The sequence below is a fragment of the Sceloporus occidentalis genome, unplaced genomic scaffold, assembly GCF_023333645.1.
Source record: "Sceloporus occidentalis isolate IW3139 unplaced genomic scaffold, rSceOcc1.0.p SCAF_4, whole genome shotgun sequence".
NCBI lineage: Eukaryota > Metazoa > Chordata > Lepidosauria > Squamata > Phrynosomatidae > Sceloporus > Sceloporus occidentalis.
In genome coordinates, this window is record NW_028316984.1 from 108,299,022 (window position 1) to 108,312,298 (window position 13,277).

The following is a 13,277-nucleotide window of genomic DNA, read 5'->3' on the forward strand; positions in this document are numbered from 1 at the left end:
ATTTGGCTTACGCGGGGAGTCCAGAACGGATCACCGTATAAGCCAAGGGCAGACTGTAAGTAATTACGGGTGTATACCACAAATCCAAATCATACACCTAACTTCCAACAAAGTCCAAAATTTGGATGAGAAGTTATGCTTAATCTACCACTCTGCAATTGCCCCATGATGTGCAAGCTACCAAAATAAAACCTCTTGGAAATATAGACTGATTGATGCATCCAAACTTCAAAACTTTGGAGAACAGGTACTAAAGTCAGAGAATGACTTCTAACTGAATGGTTATTGTTACAAATTAATTTGAAAATAAAATTCTAAGACCAGCTGTACTCAGGTCAAAGTAACTAAGAATACTCTGTAACAACTGAATCTTAGATTATTATTTTTTGCAAAATTGTTAGAAACAATAATAATACACACTTGTGTAAGAAGATAACATTGAAACTAACAGCACATTTTGTTAGCATCTGAATAAATGTCTGGCCATTAAAGACAGTATCAAAGAACAATATAATAGTTTACATGGAGACATCCTTGTTAGTTTGTTTCAGCTGCATCTTTGAGTCTAAATTATGTGCTTCGGCATAAGCAAATGATGATGTGGAGTCCACAAAATTTGTGCTGAAATCTAGCAATTAGTTTCAAAGGTGCTGACAGGGCTATGTGATGGTGCAGAAGGGGGGTGGAAGGCAATGTTTATCAATTCCACCCTCTATGCCAGGGGTAGGCAACCTTTTTGAGCCGGGGGCCGGGTTGCTGTCCCTCAGGCAACTGGGGGGCTGAAGCCGGGTGTGGAGCTTCAACCCTCCGGGGCGGGGCCACATGCCGGGGGTGGAGCTTCCACCCTCCGGGGCGGGGCCGCGTGCCGGGGGTGGAGCTTCCACCCTCCGGGGCGGGGCCGCGTGCTGGGGGTGGAGCTTCCGCCCTCCAGGGGCGGGGCCACATGCCGGGGGGTGAAGCTTCCACCCCCCGGGGGCCAGGCCTCCCCATCTTTGCTGGCCCCTGATGGGGCCCCAGGCCCCGTCAGAGACCGGCAAAAAAGCTGGTGGGGGCCTCCAGCGCTGGAGGGCCCCCTGGAGGGCCCCAGCGACGGCACCGGGCCCCCTGCTGCCATCGGAGCCCTCATGGAGGACCCCAGCGACGGCAAAGGGCCCCCCAGAGGCCCCCTGCCATCGTCGTAGCCCTCCTGGAGGGCCCCAGCGACGGCAAAGGGCCCCCAGAGGCCCCCTGCCGCCCTCAGAGCCCTCCTGGAGGGCCCCAGCGACGGGAAAGGGCTCCCCAGAGGCCCCCTGCCACCCTCAGAGCCCTCCTGGAGGGCCCCAGTGACGGGAAAGGGCCCCCCAGAGGCCCCCTGCCGCCCTCAGAGCCCTCCTAGAGGGCCCCAGAGATGGGAAAGGGCCTCCCAGAGGCCCCCTGCTGCCCTCAGAGCCCTCCTGGAGGGCCCCAGCGACGGCAATGGGCCCCCCAGAGGCCCCCTGCCACCCTCGGAGCCCTCCTGGAGGGCCCCAGAGACGGCAGCGGGCCTCCTAGAGGCCCGCCGCCGCGGCTGCTGCGGCCGCCCGTCGCGGCTTTTCGCTGCTCTGGGCGCCACCATTTTGGGTGGCAAAATGGCGGCAAGGTCACACGCGACCTTCCCCGAGGTCGCGTGAGACTTCACCGCCATTTTGGGCAAAAAAATGGCAGCGCCCATAGCCCCAGAGGCCGCTATGGGCGCCGCCATTTTTTCGCCCAAAATGGCGGCGCCCAGACCGGCGAAAAGCCGTGACGGGCGGCGGCGGCAACAGCAGCCAGGGGCCGGTCGGCAGGCCTCCGCTGGCCGCATCCGGCCCGCGGGCCGGAAGTTGCCGACCCCTGCTCTATGCCAAGCAATGCACCACCTCCCACCATTCTTCAGAGCAGCTTTCAGGGAGCACAGGGGCCTGTAAAAGTAGCCTTGGGGGTGGATGCTGTCTCTCCTGCTACAGTACTGTACACACTTCAACTGATCAGAAGCTTCACAGGGATTCTCGCTGGCCATGCAAATGGGTGAGGTTACTACTTGAAAGAGCCACCTTAGGCAGAGCAGAATGTCTTAAAATCATGGTCATTTCAATCCCAATTTAAATTAGCACAAAAATAGGTCAACTTAAATTTCTCAACATTTTACATTTTCATATATTTCTAAACAATGATGCATGCCTGACTATCAATCCATATTTATTTACAGGTTATTTATTCTTCTGACTACCCCTTACAAGGAAGCCTTGCATATTTGTCACATTATATGCATTTTCCATCCCTTACGGAGGAGGTGTCTTTAAATAACGTCCAGCAGGGTGTTTAAGATCAGCAGCCATGATAGCAATATAGCAGCCCGCACAATGGAAAAATCTGACATCTTTTCCAGTTGCTCCTTTCTATCTCATGCTTGCACTAACCCATCCACAAAAACCTAAAGTGCAAACAAAATTAAATTAAAAGACTGAAGTAAGGTCTGGGTTATGAGGTGAACTAGTTTATTTGCATGAAATGAAATGCCTGTTTATATGTAATTCCTTTCTGAGAAAATATCAAATTGATACTTCCTTTATATAGAAAAGCCTCTTTCAAATCAAAACATAATGTAGAAGACTTTGGTACAATTTAGAGCTTAACTCTAGAACTAATATGCTTACTACTAACAGATTTACTATTAAATGTTTACAAGCAACTTACTGTTTAAAAAAATTAAAAACAGTTTTAAAAATTGATAAATACATGTTTATTTATTGTGCACTTGTGTTTGTAGCCCAGGTTCTCTAACTCCTGGCCACTAATTAAGAAATATACAATAATTCTTGTGTGCAAAACACTTCTCTCCGACAGCTTACTATTCCACATGCAGAAGCTAATGCTTAAGCACAGAAGTGGTTCGTTTAAATTTCTTTATTAACAAGTCTGGACCTTAAACCATGATTTGATTCTGGTTCGACTCAATAAGATTACATCAGGTGAGGAGAGATCTTCTGTTCCACTGCCTTTCCTTTACTAATCCCTCCCCTGTCCCATCACCCATTTAAGAGGGACAGGGCTTCAAATAGATGGAGGGCAACCATATGTTCATAGGCAGGACTGGTTACTTTAGACAGGCCCATTAGAGATGTAGGCCAAAGGTTCTCCTCTCCTTGTACTGTTGATATGGGGCAGCAATCAGAATACAAGTCTCTACCTCCATATTCAGATGGTACTACTTTTTCTGATTGGCACAGATACATGGAACTGAAATATTTTTGCCTTCAGAGCAGGATGGTGAACATCTATTAAGATAAGATGTCCAAATCTACGGTAGTTTATCCCGGATTTCTATCTAACCACTGCTGCACAATAGCAATAAGATGACCTGCACTAAATTATACAGTGTGCCCTTCCCTTATGCGAGGGATCCATTCCTGACACCACCACCCCCGCATAAAAGAAATATCACATATGGTAGAGCCCCATTGAAAACAATGGGGCTCGTACCCACGGCGTGGCGCCCCTGCCTCTTTCAGCATATGCTGAAAGCTGCATATGACGCAGGCACAGTATACTACTGATATTCAAAAAAAGCTGAGGGAACATGTAATCAATAATGGATTCTGCATGAAAGAACTGTGGCTCCACTTTTGGTACTTAAAAAACCCTTCCTGGTCTTTTCTATGGAGATTATCGCATTGACAAATGCAGTCACGATAGACTCGGGACTGTAAAGATGAAACTGGGTTTTAATGGAGACGCTGGCAGCTGGGCAAGTGCAACCCATCTGCATCCCAGACCTCAGCCATGCTTATCCCGCAGCTTTTCAAAAACTGGAGTGTTCCGTTTTTGAAAAGTCTCAGGTAAGCGCGGCTGAGGTCTCAGATGAAGATGGGTTGTGCTCACCTAGCCACTGGCATGTGCGATAAAACCTGGGTTCATCTTTACAATCCTGAGTCTATCGCGGCAGCATTTGTCAATGCGATAATCTCTTATATGTGTTATTCCTTGCACCAGACTCCAGTTGATGAATTTTTAGGTTCTAGTAAAACTCACACACACACACACACACACACACACACACACAGGGGGAAACACTTTGAGGTCACCTTATTCTCACATTAGGCAATCAGTCCATATTACCCCAGTATATTAAGTCTGGCATGATAAATATTAGAAATAAGGACGACTTTCACTGTTGAGATTTCATGTACTTCTGCATCTGAAATTGATTACTTCTAGCTTGACCAATTTAGCCTACTCATTTTAGAAAAAAATATTAACAGTATACAAGTAGGCAATAATCAAGCACTTGATGCAAATATCTGAAGACTCCATTCACCAAACATCTGCCCCAATTTGGTCCACAAAGGAGTATATACAGTAAACACAAAACAAAACAAAATCAGATGGGTTGGGAACATAATTAAAGGCCAAGAGTAAGTGATACAAAAACTGCATTAAAATGGAGATGTAGCTGTTTATTCTCTAATACTGTGATTTAAAACAATGACGGGAAAGATGGAGACAAAGTATTCTGGCAGGAGGGGGGGGGGAACTAGCACCCTAAAAGAATTGGGAAACTAGCCAAATTATTAGTTATTGCTCGCAGACAGACAGCTAGCTATCATCTGACAAGGTGGCAATATTCTACAATGCTGATAATAGCTGGAATCCTACTGAGCATTAGCAGAGTGTAATGTGTATTGGCATAAATATACATGAGTCAGGTGAGAATGGACATGGAGTGACAGTACAGCTAAACCCAAAAATGAATCAGAAGGGATGACAGTTGTTGTGCTGCCAGGATCACTTACATACCAGAATAGTAAATGCCACCATATGCATAGCTAGAAAATGCAGAACCACCACCATAACTGGGAGTTGCACCAGTCTAACAGCCCAAGAAAATTCCAGCCAAAGTGCTTGTGGAAGAAAGCCTGCCACCATGGGACCATCTGACATCAATGGTCGAAGATGTTGTTTCTCAGAGCTAAGGAGGTTCAAGCCACACTGTACAACTCTCCAAATATTCTCCCTTATCAAGCTGTATTAGGGAGCACTGGTGGCACAGTGATTAAATGCTGGTACTACGGCCACTCACTAACAAGCCACAAGGTTGTGAGTTCAATCCCAGCAAGGTACGTAGGGTCCACTCAGCCTGACATCCTTCTGTATGTAGGTCGCTAAAGTGAGTACCCAGCTTGTTGGGGTCAATTAGCTTATGTCTTGTAAACCGCTTAGGGAGTGCTGAAGTGCACTGATAAGCAATATTGAAATGTACTTGTTATTGCTATATTACTATTACCCAACATTTTCTAACTGAAAACATTTCTAATCAGAAGAAATCATGAAGTAGACATGTAGACACCCACCCACACACCATTACCATAATGTCATGGAGCATAAGGCCAATTAAGACAACCATCCACTGCGCTTGCAATGTGATGTGCCATGCTGTTCTTAAAAAATTCCAAGACATTTTTTTACAACTAGCACAGTTCTTTCCATTTTTCATTACTATTCTTTTAAATTATGACTAGCATTCAGATAGTCAACAAACCAAACTTGTGATTTTGTTACTATTGTTTCATTCAGCCTTCTGATTTAAAATAGACATACAAAGGTGCTGGAATGGGTTATGTACCGCTGAGCAAAAACACAGCTACACTGGACCCATTCTCATTATTATTATTTTTGAAATGTGATCCTCTATTAAATTAACTTTTAATCATTCAATATCATGGTGTAATATTAATAGTTCTATTTTTATATATCAATTTTAAAAAGAGGTACATCTAAAATACACTGAAAAGGTGCACTCAAAGTTTTTGAACAAATAGATCTTTGAAAACCTGTATCATGTAAACAAATCATTTTTATGAGAATCCAATTCTTGTTCATTAATTAGCATTTGTTTCTCATTTATTTATGTTATTAATAGTATTTTTAATTCAACCTTTAGGCTAAAGTACCAGGGCAGTAAACAATAACAAAGAACATAAAACACTACTAAAGAAATAATACATGAAGGTTAAGTTAAAGCAAAGCAGAGTAACCTCAAACTCACTTTGAAATACCTGGGCATATTAGGAAAATGAGCCAACTTTTTTTTCATAACACAGACATCAAAAGACTGTTCCCTCACTGTCCTACTTATCAAAAATATGCCTCAGCTAATATTTCATGCATTAGGTTTGCACATACTAGGTTTCCTAGCCATTCATACAGTAAGTGATTATTTTCATTTGACCACAGTTAGCAGCCTATCCAAAAGCTAGTGTAGTGAAGTGGTTTTAGAGTTGGGCCATGACTCTGGAGGCCAGGATTCAAATCCCTGGTCAGCCATGGAAACCTACTGGGTGACCTTGGGCAAGTCACATGTTCTCAGCCTCAAGGGATGGCTTCTGAGCAAATCTTGCCAAGAAAATCCTATGATAGGTTCACCTTAAGGTTACCATAAATGAGAAATTACTTGAAGGCAAATGATAACAGAATGAGCTAACACACCAGTTATGGTATACCTTAAACTTAAATGCAAAAATAACCATATTGGCCAGATCCAACAGTATACTTCCAACTTCTTTTGCCACTTAACTGGAAGGGGTCAGTCCCCTGCCTCCTAAATCCCTCTTTCAGTCTGAATTCTGTTCTGGAGTGGTAGGAAACATCACCGGGGGGGGGGGGGGGTCCTAATTCTATTGTGGAAGCTGTGAAATCCAGCAGAAGTACACTGGCTGTCATGAAGCAGTCTCCCACCATCTTCTTCTCAAGAAAGTGTAGAGTCAGACAGTGTGTCTAAACTAAACACTTTATTAAAAAAAAGAAAATGTAGCAGGAAACAGTGATGAGGTTTTTGTCAAGTCTAATTTGTCATCCAAAATCCTCTCCTTCATACTAGAATAATAACCCCTCCTGTAACAATCAATTAAAGGATATGATTGGCTCCAAAGTTCCCGCCAAGGCATTAATTAGTAATGTAATAACGAACCATCCAGAATTATCCAGACGTCCCCTGTTTTGGGAACCAACCATATTCCCACACCCCCAGCCATAACAATAATTCAATAACACAACTCAGCCATATCTATCCACCTGCTATCAACATCTTGATCTATTAAAGAAAGCTTAACAAATATAACAGTTTAAGTACATACAATAATCAAACAGCACATACAGTATATCCTAATGCTATACCACATCACTTAGCATTAAGTCCAAACTAACTTAACTTAGTATAATAATACAGCAGTATGTCAATACTAAATTAACTTCAATATAACAGTACTAAAATTACAAATAACAATACCATACTGATTTTAGCCAGCCTGTTTTCTTTTTAAACTGCCTAGTTTATCTTCACTACCATAGCAACCATTCCTGTCCCCCTCCACCCCTCCTTACTTCCTCTTGAAGATGAATGCCTCTAGCATTCATGAATTAACCCTTCCAGCGTTAGTTTAACAGCAGACCACATCCAACCACATATACGTTATATTTTAAACTCTTTAACATAACAAATTATTTTTACAATTACTTTTCCTCTTTAATAATAATTTATGATAGAACTATCCTGGTTCTGACACTGGCCATTCTATATTAGACTTGCAACATAGTAATGGTAGACCTAGAACCGGCACTACATTCTAACAATTACATATTGTATATAAACTTTAAGTCCTGTGAATATTTTTATTATTATTTGAAGTACCATACAATAAGGAACATAACATTACAGTTCAAAATTTGCTCCCATTTTTCAATGCATACCAAATGGACATCATTCACATAAGACCATAATATATAAACACAGCAAAGAATGAAAAAGGCCAAAAAAAAAATGGAGTGAACATCTCAAGACAGCTTTGGTGGCCAGTTTTCTGCCCCTGTGATACTCTGAGGCTTACAAGGACAATAACAAACAAGGGGGAAACATTTCTGTCAGAAGTTATGAAACACAAGGTAAGAACAAGACTTAGCTGTGAAAAAATGTTATGTGTGTATTGGGGGGGATCCTTGTGTATATGGGGGTCCATGTTAAAACAAAAAATGCTGCTCATAGTCTTACAAGAGTAGCAATTACACCTATCTCTTTAGCAAGAAAAAAGGCTGTCTGGGTAAGTTGAAGGAAATTGTGGACCATAAAGCCAGCCTTGGATCCCTCTTGCATCATCAAGGTAACATTTTGCCTGCTCCTTCCTTAAACCATAAAAAAAATCATGTTTATTTAAAGGACAAAATGGGACAACATTATTGTTCATAAATGAAAGTATCATACTGTACAGCTTCACTTTTTGGAATTGGTTGTGGTACTGCACTATAGCATATGGATGAGGAATGCATGGATCTCCAGATGGTACTGTAACTCCTATCATCTTCACTATTGTTGTATTTAATGGGGTAACAAAGCATCATTTGGAGGCATACATATTTTCTAACTGTGCAGTACAGAATTAAGTCCCCCAATGTGCCTTTCCAAATGTAATGCTGATTTACAATTCAGAGTAGTATTTATGAGTCTGCAAAAGTCTCAGACTTGCTCATTTATTCCCCTTCCCTTCTCCTCCTCTACTATAGCCACAACAAAAAATTCAAGACTTTAATTTCTGCTTTTAAGCTAGTTCCGTGTTATCTCCAAACTCTGAGAACTGTGGTTAGTTTATTTCAAGGATGAGAAACTCTTGGTCCACCCAATATTTGGTCTACAACATCCTTCCACAATTCAGCCAATGCTCACAGAGTGAATGTTCTAGTTCAAAACATATGAAAAGCACAACATACTAGTTCGATATTATTATTAACCTCGATGGTTATCGAGATTGGTAAAGAAAGGCCCCTACTAGCCCATGGAGGACATGTTGCCTCATTCCCCCTTCTCATAACGGACTTTCTAGACACAGGAAGAATACCTGACCAGAACCTACAGGGTACGGTTAGTTCAAACAAGCCACAATCAATTTATAGTTAATAATCCTGTCTTGTATAATCCACAGTTTAAAACTGGGACCTGCAACCTGGTTCCCCCTCCCCGATGTTTAGGATTATAACATTTTAAATCCCATCACAGGCCACTATGTTTGGGTCTTATGGAAGCTACAATTTAAAACATCTGAAAGGCATCAGATAGCCCACCCCTGTTATAAAGTACAATTCGTTTGAGTCTGAATGCAACAGCAGGTTGTGGCTTCAAACAGAAATGAGCATTTTTGATCCCCTTCATGATCATGGAAGACAGAAGAGAAAGTAAAGAAGTCAGAACTTTGTTGAAAGCTAGAGTCTGTCAACTAGAAAGCCACTTGTTCTGTGTATTCTTTGCCCAAGGATCTTGATGCCTCCTAATGAACAGAGCAAGACTCTTTAACCATCTAAACACCTTGCATTAAAGTCCCCCTTCTTTCACTCCTGTCTTTACAGTCACATAATTCTCCCCATTCTGCATAACCCCCTACCTCCTCCCTGCTTCTCTTTTGTTTGTTTTCCTCCCATCATCAGCCTTCCTATCCTATCCTATGCTTGATTTAATTAGCTTTAATAGCAAGATAAATATTTCTTACTAGTTGAAGGAAAACAAAATATGTAACATTAGTAAGATTTGTTATATCTTATTTGATCAATCAGAACATCAGCTGCATTTAGATAATAATCCCAATTTTATTTACTTTAGTTTTTATTTTGATGCCTCCAAAAATTATGTTCTTGTAATTTTAAAAAACTATCTTAAATGTATACTTTACTAAGGAGGCACATGAAAGTAATGCAAAGGGAACCAGAATGAATGGTCTAGGTATGAAGGAAGTTAATTAGACAATTGCAAATACTTTTACAGGGAAAGACCCTTGAGAGAGTTTTGGCAATGCCAGACAATTTTGGATGATACCAATTATCTGGACTCATTTCAATCTAGGTTCAGGCCTGGTTTCAGGACCAAGCTGATCTTGTCTGCCCTGCTGGATGACCTTTATTGAGAGAGGGAGGGAGAGAGGGAGAGAGGGAGTACAACCTTGACACTTTTGCTCAATCTTTTAGTGGCTTTTGATATCATCCACTACGGTTTCCTCCTTCATGTGTTCAGTGAGAAGGGAATTGGGGGAGCTGGTTCTGCTCCTATCTGCAGAACAAATTCCAGCAGAACAATGCTAGATTGTTTCCTAGCCCCTGGAAACTATTGAAACTGTGCTAAAGGGTGTATGTTTCCATCTATATGAAGTCATTGGTTGCTATCATCAGGATATTTGAAGCTAAGTCCTTATCTACATTAAGAAGACTTACACTGGTAAGCCCAGTGGCCGTGATGGCACCAGGCCAAACCTGATGAAGTGGCTCTGCATTGTCTGCATGGGGCAGCCAGGCTGACATCACATTAGCACAGCTTATCTGTCCCTAGCATCCCTTAACTACAGGAGAGGAGAGGGTAGAGGGACCCCCCCCCATCACATGGTGAGGGTCTTCAAAGCAGCGTTGCCAATTCTTGACAGTAAGGGCTGTTCAACAGTGCAACACACTCCCTGGGAGTGTAGTGGAGTCGCCTTCACTGGAGGTCTTTAAACAGAGGCTTAATGTCTTTGATTGAGAGTTCCTGCATGGCAGGGGGGTGGACTGGATGGCCTTTGTGGTCTCTTCCAACTCTACAATTCTATGATTTGAGGAATTTAATTAATTTCTTTCCGGGGATTTTGACTGAATATTCCGATAAATATTGGGGAATTCCGGGGATTTTGGAAAAAACATTCCAGGGAATATCTTCAAGGTGTGTTGGTAACCCTGCTTCGGAGGCCCCCTACCATGTGATCAGGTCCTCCTCTGTTCTCCCTCATTGGTCACACAGGCAATCCTACCTTCTGCATCCCTAAATTGAGCCTAATACACATTTTTGCATGCCACAAAACCACACGCTAACTCCAGGAAAACACCATGACATTGTTAACTATGGGTCTAAGCAGGGAAACGTGCGTTATTTCACCAGAAGTTGCCATGTATCTTGGAAACAGATAGCAACAGCATTGACATGAGTACAGGGTTTTTTGCCCAAGCAGCCAAGTAATAAGTGTTATTGATATATCTGATGATATCCAATTCTACTTTCCTGTTACATCTGAATCAGGTGTGATTGTGCATGTTCTGATCCACTGCTGGGATGCAGCCGTGGATGGATAAGAGCTGTTAAACTGAGCCTGAATACTGGCAGGATGGAGACTTATGTTGCTGGAAGACAGGATGCCTGGATAGGTGATACTCGCTCTAAGGGATGCAGTTCACAGCCTAGGAGTATTCCTAAACCCATTTGTCACTGGTAACCCAAATGCCTTCAGTGGCACAGACTATCATTTATCAGCATCAGCAAGTATGACACCAACAGCTATTCTTTGACAAGAGGTAACTTGGCTATAACAGTCCAAGGCTCAGTAGCTTCAAAGGTGCTCTACTGCAATGCACTCTTGAGGGGCTGTCCTTGCAGCTAGTCTAGAACTCTTTCCAAACTCTTCTGAGTGAAGCAACCTACCGCCAACACATAACACTTCTGCTGAAAAATGGCTTCAGCCGCCTGCATTGCATAAGCCCTCAACAACTTCGGACATGATTAACTCATGGACACTTTTTCTCTTAAAGACCTAATGGCTCTTTAAAGCTATCTGGAGAGGCCTTCCAGGTAGTGCCACATACTCTTAACACCTACATGGCAGTCATTCAGGGTATTCAGGGTTGTGGTACCTTTTATGGTGAATGTTCTTCCATCAAAATTTAACAAGCTCCAATTGTCCTCATTTTTTGATGCATGATAAAAAAATTGGGCAAGTTTTCCCTATTTACTCCAACCTGACATCTCTTACTTGGATTTCAAAAATAATCTGAGTTTTGTTTTCTGTGTATTTGTTTTTTATATATTTTACTGATGTATACCACTTTGAATTTTTACATATAATAAAACAATATTTGGAAATAGACAGATAAATGTTTTGCTACACTGCAGAAGATACATGGATATATATATATATATATATATATATATGAAACACAGACTTTTCAGAAGGAAAGATTTTAAAAGGCACTTGCTTTTGTCTATGATAAAGAAATGCAACTGGACCATATCTAATCTATTGAAAAGCTTTACTCACTACTCTATGGGGGGAAATCCCCAGAACTCTAAAAGTAGAACATAATAATAACTTTTAAGTACAAAGGCCTGAACAGGAATCATTTTATTATTTGGAAAAGTACAGTTTTTTGCAAGAAAGCAAAGTATGTGTTTTGTCTTTAAAAGCAATGGGCAGAATCTATTTGACATTCAATGAAAGGTTTACAGCAGTGGAACAAAAATGGGGTGATTCCTCTGCCCTCTGAAATCTGCCCTGGAGGGTTGGCAAACTTCCAAAGCAATTTCAGGAGTAGGAATGATGAGGTGAAACTACCTCCTCCCTGTTCAGTATACTGAAATGCAAGTAACACTGAGACAAAGTTAGTTGAAATAATGACTCAGAGGTCAAGAATTACTAGATAAACTAGAGAGAAGAGTAAATGATAAGAAGAAAGAATTGCCCAACCTTACTCTATTTTCCTTTCTTAGTATGTTCATCCATCCTAAAAAAAAACCAAACTAGATTTACATTGTAAATGATGCACTCATAGCACACCTTTCCAAACAGAGGAAAGATTTAAAGCCTGCTTCCTAAACTAAAACATCAGAATGTACCATCAGAACAGCTTCCAAAAAACAGAATCAGAAGTCTAAGTTCCATCACACAACAGCTCACAAACAAAAGGGAGTAGTAACTTTTCCTTTCAAAGGATATTTTCATCTTAAAGTTTTGAAATAATCCAACCATTTCAACTAACACTAAGTACTGCATTGCTGCTAGCATTTGATAAGCACCTCTTTGCTTCACTAGTTCCCAAAACACTGGTCTGAATGGCATTCTAGGCTACAGGGCAGGTGTGGGCAACCTCTGGCTCTCCAGATGTCACTGGACAGGAACATCCACCTTAGCCATTACAGCCAAAATAACAGTTGATTTTGACTTATAAAGCCCTGTATGGCTCAAGCTTTGGCTATTTGAAGGACTGTATCTTCCCATATGAGCCTGCCCAAGCTTTAAGATTTGCAGGAGGCATCTGTTTGTCCCACTTCCTTCACAGATAAAGTTGATAGGAATGCCTTCTCTGTGGCTGCTCTCACCCCCAGCCCATTCGTTAAAGACTTTCTGTTTTAAAAGCCAGTCTGTTTAAAAATGCCTTATATCTCTCTGAACAGTTTACTCATGACAACCAAATACAGGTCATAGCCAACAAATTACAATAATAATTAAAAC

At 41.7% G+C, this 13,277-nt stretch overlaps 1 protein-coding gene across 4 annotated transcripts in view; it reads right to left on the bottom strand.

The window, feature by feature from the left end:
- The window catches only part of BTBD10 (BTB domain containing 10), a 43,157-nt gene that overhangs the window by 27,808 nt on the left and 2,072 nt on the right, over window positions 1–13,277 (bottom strand). The window lies entirely within an intron of this gene.